The following is a 9,263-nucleotide window of genomic DNA, read 5'->3' on the forward strand; positions in this document are numbered from 1 at the left end:
GGAGCGGTCATCAAAAAGGATTTTGTCGAAGAGTATGAGCTTCTCGCAAAGCATGGAGGCGACTACCCCGGTTTCATCTCTTGGTTCAAACAAAGGGTAATTAATTAACATTAAAGGCCCATTTGATTTTTTTGTCTAATTTGCGGCTAATGCATCCATTCTTTCATATTAAACTTGTAGGCTGATGCAGAGTCTATGGACGCCGAGTTGAGAGAAGTCGCTAATGGTTTTGACTATAAGGTCCATTCATTTGACAAATACAACATCAACGGGTATCACTTTCGTACCTTTGGCAAAGTGCTATCTATGCCCGACCTAAAGACTACAAATTGTTCTGTCTCTGCTATCAGCGAAGGAGGCACCGAGTATTATGGAAGAGTTGAAGCAATTTATGAACTTCTATTCTATGGTGAAAACCCACCGACCGTCGTAGTCTTCAAATGTTATTGGTTTGAGCCGAGGGAGACTAGAAGGACTCATGAACATATAGGACTAGTCGAAATCAACCAAAACACCCACTTAGATGTTCCCGATGTCTATATTACGGCCCAACAGGCGACACAAGTTTTCTATCTACCGTGGGCCTGCCAAACTGATCCAAATCTCAAAGGTTGGGATGTCGTTTATGAAGTTCCACCACATTTTAGACCACCTACCCTCAATGAAGAGGATTACGAACCTCACATTAACCCAGACACATATAAAGGAGAATTCTTCCAAGGAACACGTATGTCCAAGAAACGTTTCAAGAACCGCTCTACTTCACCCCAGAACATTGAAGTAGACAGCGACAGTGAATCCGTCTTAACCCCTGAGCCTGAACAGGAAGAGCTGGAAGAAGAAGAGGTTACTGCTGCGGATGACCTGTCACTTCTTGACCGATTACATAATGGTGGCCTTCCTCATGTTCTTCGTGATAGTGATGATGATGATGCATTTATTGATGATATTGATGATCATGATGCATTTATTGATCCCGAAGCATATATAGACGAGCACGATTGTTATTAGTTCATGTCAGGTATTCAACTATTATACTATATATAAATTTTGAGTTCATGTTAGGTATTCAATTTTTATTAGTCATGTTGGTATTTATGACGATGATACACTTAAATTACATACATTTTATTACTCAAGTTGGTATTTATGTTGTATTAATTTCATTTACTCTTTGTCATGAAACGTGTTGAAAGATGGTGGGAAAGGGTCGAAAGCAATCCGTGGCTCCTTCTTCGTCGGCGGGTGACGGGATGGGTACTTCCATTCCTGCCTCGCCTCTTCGGAGAGTGTTGCTCTCTATTATGCAAGGAGCACCCCCCGTGAGAGGAGGTCGACCCCCCGCGAAGCCGAGAGGTACTAAAGGTACACGTTGTATTCATGTTGGTATTTATGTTGTACTAATGTTGTATGCATATTGGTATTTATATACATTTTATTACTCATGTTGGTATTTATGTTGTACTAAAGGTACACGTGGCTGCGGGAGAGATAGGGCGGTGGCTGCCACGCCTTCTGAGGTGAAGGCTACATGGTCTCCGCCACCACCCCAAGCTGATTGACCTCAGCACAGGACTTCTAGGGTGGATTCGTCTCAGGTGGAGCTAGATCCAAAATGGTTTAATAAGCATAGTTTGCTCCGGAATGACACATTTTACCCAAGTTAGCTCCGAAACGACCTATAGTTAGCTAGGCTTCCACCTAAATGACATAATTAGCTTAGTTAGCTCCAAAATGGTCTATTTAATGCACTACAAGAAATGCCCTCATTTATGACAATTTTTTTTGACCAGGGTTAAATTGGTCATAGATTTATGACCAAACTATACAAAATGGTCATGCCATGTTTAAGAAGGTCCAAACCCTATGGCACCATGACCATTTCCTCCAAGTACGTCATAATTCTATTACACCAAATGGTCAAAGAAATGTATAACGCCATCTATGTGCTTATGTAAGGTCCTACACGACCAAATTAAGGTCATTAGGTTGAATAGTGGTGGTTGTGCATACACCTCAAGAGACCTACATGTAAATACACTAACGGGTGTCCCCGATACATTATGTTGGAAATGCAACTAGCTGGTGGGATTAGACGCGTGAGACCAACTAATAGGCACGCGAGCTTACTAATGGGACCTGCTAACGGCTGCCCCATTGGTTCGTGTAGAAAATGCAACCGGTTCTTTCATATATGTGCCCCATATAATCTACAAATATACATAAATACTTAAACAAAAATTTTGTTTGACTTCATAAAGACCTTATTTGAGATACATGTCGTTCAAAATTAATTTATATTAAATAAATAGCCAAAAATGTATTTAATGGCTAAATGATGGTAAAGAGCACACGTATGGGATGACGCATAAATGAGTGCAAGGTACAATGTTACTTTGGTTTGTGATGCAAATCTATCCATTATTTATGTTTTACCCACTACTTAAATCAACAATTTTACATACAACAATGATATTTATGTAGAGCTCATTGACCTACTCAAGGGATAGATAATCGATGAATAATACACTTTTTCTAGAAGTGAATAATACACTCTTTGGAAACATGATTTTTCTGCCAAAAAAATGAATAAATAAACTTTTTTTTTAGATTTATGCCAGGTGGATCTGTTTTGGGGTAATTGTGCCACGTAGATGCCACCAAGCCATAGAAGAGAAAAAATAGAGCCCAGCCGCGGCGGTCTCCCGCGCACTTGCTTGATGGGGAACAATTATTTCGTTGTCCGCGCGTGGCATTGGACCCGCTGCTGAGTGAGAGAGCAAATTTCGGGCTGTTTTTCTCAAGGAAAAAACCAAATTTTGGGCCACATTTACCTCTCTTTGCTACCTATCCACGCCACAGCCCAAAACCTCCCATTCTCCCTCGGAGCCACCATCCGCTAGGGTTTCTCTTTGGCGCCGCCGCTGCCACCGCCGCCAACCAATCTCCGCTTGCTTGATTAGGTGATCCCTCGACCCTGAAGCACTCCACCCCGAGCTTCTCCTCCGGCCGTTGAGTGCCAAGAGTCTGCCGCCGCACCGACGAGCTCCCCGAGATGCATCTCCCTCTGACGAGCGCTCCGACATGCATCTGCCGCCGGCGAGCTCAGCTTCACCACCGACTCTACAAGTTTCCTCACCCGCTTTAAGCACTTTGCGGCCACTACCGCCCTGACATGCCCCCGACCCCTACATTGCCGTGGAAGCGAGCCTGCTGCTCCTCTCCCTCCCCAAGAACATCTAAGCTACCGATGCAACGCCGACGCCCTAATTTGCCTCCCCTCCATCACAGAGGTACTTTAGTCCCTCTCTTCTCTCACTTGTTCTCATTGGATAATAGGTGTGTCCTGGATGTGCTTTGTGCCTGCTGAATGATGCGCGTGTGTGCTCGATGTAGTATGTGTTTGCTGAATAATGCATGTGGATGTTGCATATTTCTAATCAGTGGCGGAGGACAAAACTTTTTTGAGGTGGGGCGAACTCTCCAGCATAAAATTATTTGTTTGATGCAAAACCAAAATGACTATGCCATGACTGCATTTTTATTTGATTATCATACCCCAATTTGAGGAGAACCTCGTAACCGAATTTAACGTGCAGTCAGCCAGGTTAATGAAAAAATCAATCGAATCAATAAGCTTTATTCATCACAAAAACGACACTAAACATAACATTGTTGTTGTAGATTGTCAATTCATTATCTGAAGAAAATGATACTATAAAAATTTAACACAAAATTACCTCTACTCCTAGTTTTTGCTAGCGCATTTCCTTTCCTATTCGTCATCTTCTTCTCGCCGCCGGCCTCATGCTGTTAGCACGCTCTTGCTGGCTTCCGGAAATGCGAATACGAGACCACGTCCTGGTGCACTCTATTGATCGTTGGCCTCACAAGTCACAAGTCACATGCGCCATGGCCGCTCCTGCTGGCTGCAGCGAATGTGCGCCGCTCGTCCGTTCTTGTCCATGGCGTCAGTCCTGCATGGCGTGGATGAACATAGGACTGGATGAGGATCGAGCGATGCTGGGTTCTGGACCTGCTAGAGTGTTGGTTGCTATAGCCCAATAATCTGTTGAGATGAGTGCCAAGTTCCATCACGGCCCAAAATGATTTCACGGGAATTTTCAAGAAGCTTTAGTTTCAACATCGATCAGTCTGTATGTACGTATACGTATAAAACAAAATCACCAAAAATCAAGGTAGGGCGAGCGTCCAACCTCGCCCTACGAGGAGCTCCGCCCCTATTTCTAATGGATGTGCATTGCTTGTGTGTTGATTGCTGGAGGGAGAGAGTGACGAGAAGTCTGTAAATAATACTTCCTCTGTTGTAAGAAGTCTGTAAATAATACTTCTTTATGCTTGAAAGCAGTTAGCTTTGTAGGAGCGCTTACCTTTTACTCTGCTGTTGTTTCAAGTATGTGGACCATAAATATGCCAACACATGTCTATTAAACTAGAAGAGTGATGTCTAGAATTTGGCGTGCTGCCACTTGAAGCAATGGTTGGGAGGAGCCTGACAATTATTGGCAGCCAGCTCATGAAGTGTGCATATATTGTATTGTTAGGAATCCATACTAGTGTCCATTTTGTTATAACATCAACATTGCATCTGCTAGCAGCGACAATTTATTTCAGTTGTAATATCCTGATATCCCAGTTTGCCTAAACATAGCAGCACTTATGTCACCTTTCCAACTTGTATTTGTTTTCCTATCGTGCTACCCTACTGGTTACTGGAAAACTGGACATGTATGTTAATGGACTACAATATGGATGACCTGCAGGTGCATCTGGTGGAGTGGCTCCAGATGATGGTGGGCATGAGAAAAGTTGAGGAGCGTTGAAGGACTGTTTGGAGGCTCACTCACATGGTGTTACCATGCTAATCAAAGTGTTTTGATCAATAGAACACATGCTATTCCAGAAGATTTTAACATACTAACTAATGGTTTCTATAATTTTAACATATGCAATGTTCACTTATATCCATTATTCTTATCTATCAATATTGACTGATAATTTTATTGTAAACATTGTCTTGATTTGTTGCTTGTTCTCTCATGTTCTAGTAGTAGATCACTATCCTATAAAATAATAGTTGTGTTGCACGCAATTAACATCTACACTTTTGTTTGGTTGAGATTATACATGCTTCTAGATAGTGCAGAGTACACAAAGAGATTTTAGAACTTGCAGAAGTATATATCTCTATGTTTAATGGTTATTTTGAGCTGTTACCATTTAGTTTGCGAGATTCTAATTATGCGTTTACTAGGTTTTTTTTCATGCAAACAAAAGAGAACTTAAAGTTATGTTTATCTGGTTTAGGTTATGATTTATGTTTGCCCCTTCTAGAGCTTCATGTTATTTATGTTTAATCAAACTCACTAGTTATGGCATATGCATACCCTTTTTATTAGACCATAATTATCTGGAAGTATTTATTTTTTCTTTGAACTAAAACTTTGATCTTTATAGGATTGAGGTGTATTAGACCATAATTATCTGGAAGTATTTATTTTTTCATTGAACTACAACTTTGATCTTTATAGGATTGAGGTTCAAACAGCCAGAACAGCGCCATGGGAACCATCATGGTGGTTGAAAAAACTGATTTTCCTCATCCCCCTATCCTGTGAGTTTCTCGTCATTTTAATGCATTTTCATGGTCACTATCAGAATTGACTTGTATGATTAGTTGATTATGTTAGGTTATTAGATCTCTGAAATTTTAACTTTCTATTTTTTTATTTAGGGAGTATGTACTCTATTATTCATTTGTTTGAAAAAATATCTTTAAGTATTGCCTGGTTTTGAACTATCTGAAGTTGTTCTAGTTTACTTATTTAGATTGGAGGAAGTAATATTTTTATGCTTCTTTGAATAATCAAGTGATCTTTATGCACTGAGTGCATCCTTCATAAGTTAAAAAATCCTTACAGGATGACCTTTATGCACGGGCACTGTCCAGAAAGGTTCCCATTCCTTCAAGCCTGATTGATCCTTACAGGATGATCATTGTGATCCGTTTGGTGATTGTGTGTCTCTTCTTCTTTTTCTATGATATTTATTATTCCAGAAATATTTCAGCTAGGATTAATTGATATAAGTAGCGATAATTTGACTAGTGATGATTATTCGAAATTTCTTGGTGGATATGTTGAATTAATTAGTGATCATCCCTGTACGTGTGCAGAAATATAATTTGTATTTACTAGTGGACCTCCTCACTTGATGTTCATTGTAGAAAATAATCTAAGATGAGGTCTTGACATGGCCATCAGATATTGTGGCAATATTGAAAGTTTCTTTGAAAACATATGTTTGGTTTATTTGCAATACAAGGCAAGCAAGGGAAAAGAACAAATAAATCTTGTCTGGCTGAGTGATGCATCTTTTGTTGGTAAACGATTACGACTATATACCAAATACTATTTATCTTTTTCCTTTTTGAATTTTGTAGTAGTTAGGAACAACGTCTTTTTTGTTATCCATCAAGAACTTTGCTTTTGGCTATTGAATAATGTCCTATATTTGTTTTGATGGAGTTATTGATGAAAATAACTTGTGGAGCTCTTCGATCCCATACAAAGCTTTTATACTGATAAGGAAAAGCTTTTCGAGACTCTTGCTTCTCTTTGGTGCTATATTTATAAACTTTGTTTCAATTCTTGTTATATCCTAAATATTGCATGTGGTTCAGAACGAATGATGGATTATTATGTAGCTTTTCTAAAATTTGATGCAGTAACATATACTAGAGGTCAATGTTAATACATCAAGCACAGCCTGATGGAGTCCTTTTCTTTTGCTTGATTTCCATATTTTATTTGTGTTGACAGATAGTTTATTTTGGTTGCTTAACTCGTATTTTTTTATTCAAATTTCGTGTTACTTGAGCTAACTGTAGAGCGTTATATCGCTTAAAGTAAAAAGTGGATAGAAACATTTTTTATTAATGTGTAAGTTCGGTACCAATTCATTTATACGAAGTCAAGTGCTTATTGTTAGATATTTCTTTTGAGTTACACCAACTTACTCAATTTCAGGGCAGCATGTGGCTGAGTGGCATATTGTGCAGAGGAAGAGTATGAGAAGAAACTTGTGCTTCTCACTCAAACTTTGTCGAACTCTCTTTATGTGCGATTGTGCACTTGTTGGGTCCTTTTGCTATGCACTTGCACTTGCATAAGTATTCTATTGTGCATTTGTAAAATTATTTTGATGTGCACTTGTTAGGCCTTGAACCTTTATGTGTGGAGGATTCGGTGGATGATGTATTGTATTTCATGTGATGTGCTACTGAAATGAAATATACAGTTTATCTGCAATATTTTATTCTGTTGTACTTGTTTTTAAATGGGCCTATCCTAAGATATGCGTGCTTCTAGCAAAATAATGCTAACAAATCAGACATTTTCAATAGTAAAATAGATATTGGGCTAGGCCCATGTAGGTTAGATTGGTGGACTGAGCTTTGAAATTTATGATGATTTCGTTTGGTCACTAGCAATGCCACGTCAGCTTGGCCACGTCAGATCCTACGTGGCTCACACAAATGGGTAATGACCAAACCAATTTTTTGGTCAATAGAGACCTACGACCAAAATTTTAGAAAGGTCATGCTTGTTCATTCTTGACGGCCAATTGTTGACGTTGTAAATTTGGTCAAAAAAGGTCAATGAACGACAACAATGACGAATCAGCGACGAATATAGGGAGTCATAATTGACCTTATTACTTGTAGTGATAAAACATGACCTATACTTAGCTAATTATCCTCGAAATGACATAATTAGCTCCAAAAAGGAAGGAAGGAAGAAGAAGAAGAGAAGAAGAAGAAGAGAAGAAGAAGAAGAGAAGAAGAAGGATAAGGAGAAGGAGAAGAAGGAGGAGAAGAAGGAGAAGGAGCTCCTCATTCTCCTTCTTCTTCCTCCTTCTGCCTCCTTTTCCTTCTCCTGCTTCTTTTCTTCTTCTTCTCCTCTTCCTTCTCCTCCTCCTCCTCCTCCTCCTCCTCCTCCTCCTTCTTCTTATTTTACTTCTTCTTCTCTTCTTCCTTATTCTCTTTCTCTTCTTCTACATAGCTTAGACTCATCCAAGAAAGACTAAATTGGCTAATTATCCTACAAAATGACATAATTAGCTTAGTTAGGTGAAAACATCATAAGAACCTTGGTTAGCACATTAAAATGACCAATTTAGCTAAAAAATGAAATAATAAGCTCAAATGGCATAAGAACCTTGGTTAGCTCATGAATATTATGTACTTAGCTTGGCTTCCACCTAAATGATATAATTAGCCAATTTAGCTCCAATATGGCTTAATAAGCATAGTTAGCTCCAAAATGACATTTTTAACCCAAGTGAGCTCCGAAACGACCTATAGTTAGCTATGCTTCTTCCTAAATGACATAATTAGGTTACTTAGCTCCAAAATGACCTATTTAATAAAAAATGACCTATAGTGAGCTAAGTGCTCTCCTAAATGACATAATAAGGCTTATGTAGCTGCAAGATGACCTATTCCCCCTAACTTAGGTATTAAATGGCCTATAATTAGCCTAGCTAGATCCAAAATGGCTTAATAAGCATAGTTTGCTCCGGAATGACAAATTCTACCCAAGTTAGCTCCGAAACGACCTATAGTTAACTAGGCTTCCACCTAAATGACATAATTAGCTTAGTTAGCTCAAAAATGGTCTATTTAATAAAACATGACCTATACTTAGCTAATTATCCTTGAAATGACATAATTAGCTCCAAAAAAAACTTCTTAGCTAATTTAGCCCAAAGAAGGGGACAAGAGGAGAAGAAAGAGGAAAAATGAAAGGAAGGAAGAAGAAGAAGAATATAAGAAGAAGGATAAGAAGAAGGAGAAGAAGGACGAGAAGAAGGAGAAGGAATTCCTCCTTCTCCTTCTTCTTCCTCCTTCTTCTCCTTCTTCTTTTCTTCTTCTTCTCCTTCTCCCCGTCCTCCTCCTCCTCCTCCTTATTCTTTTACTTCTCCTTCTCTTCTTGCTTCTTCTCTTTCTCTTCTTCTACGTAGCTTCGACTTATCCAAGAAAGACTAAATTGGCTAATTATCCTACAAAATGACATAATTAGCTTAGTTAGCTCCAAAATGACATATTTAATAAAAAAATGACCTATAGTTAGCTAAGTTCTCTCCTAAATTACATAATAAAGCTTAGGTAGCTGCAAGATGACCTATTCCCCCTAACTTAGGTATTAATAAGGCTCCGTCTTCTTCTCTTCTTCTTCCTC

The 9,263-nt window shown here is 39.0% G+C and overlaps 2 long non-coding RNA genes across 2 annotated transcripts; both read left to right on the forward strand.

The window, feature by feature from the left end:
- Window positions 1–3,089: 3,089 nt before the first annotated feature.
- On the forward strand, window positions 3,090–4,923 carry LOC123402426. Its single transcript, XR_006611277.1, has 2 exons — window positions 3,090–3,293; window positions 4,785–4,923. It is a non-coding gene; the product is annotated as an uncharacterized LOC123402426 (long non-coding RNA).
- A 1,416-nt stretch (window positions 4,924–6,339) lies between these two features.
- On the forward strand, window positions 6,340–7,360 carry LOC123402425. The gene is made up of 2 exons (XR_006611276.1): window positions 6,340–6,403; window positions 7,050–7,360. It is a non-coding gene; the product is annotated as an uncharacterized LOC123402425 (long non-coding RNA).
- The last annotated feature ends 1,903 nt before the right edge of the window (window positions 7,361–9,263 follow it).

The sequence above is a fragment of the Hordeum vulgare genome, chromosome 6H, assembly GCF_904849725.1.
Source record: "Hordeum vulgare subsp. vulgare chromosome 6H, MorexV3_pseudomolecules_assembly, whole genome shotgun sequence".
Classification (NCBI taxonomy): Eukaryota; Viridiplantae; Streptophyta; class Magnoliopsida; order Poales; family Poaceae; genus Hordeum; species Hordeum vulgare.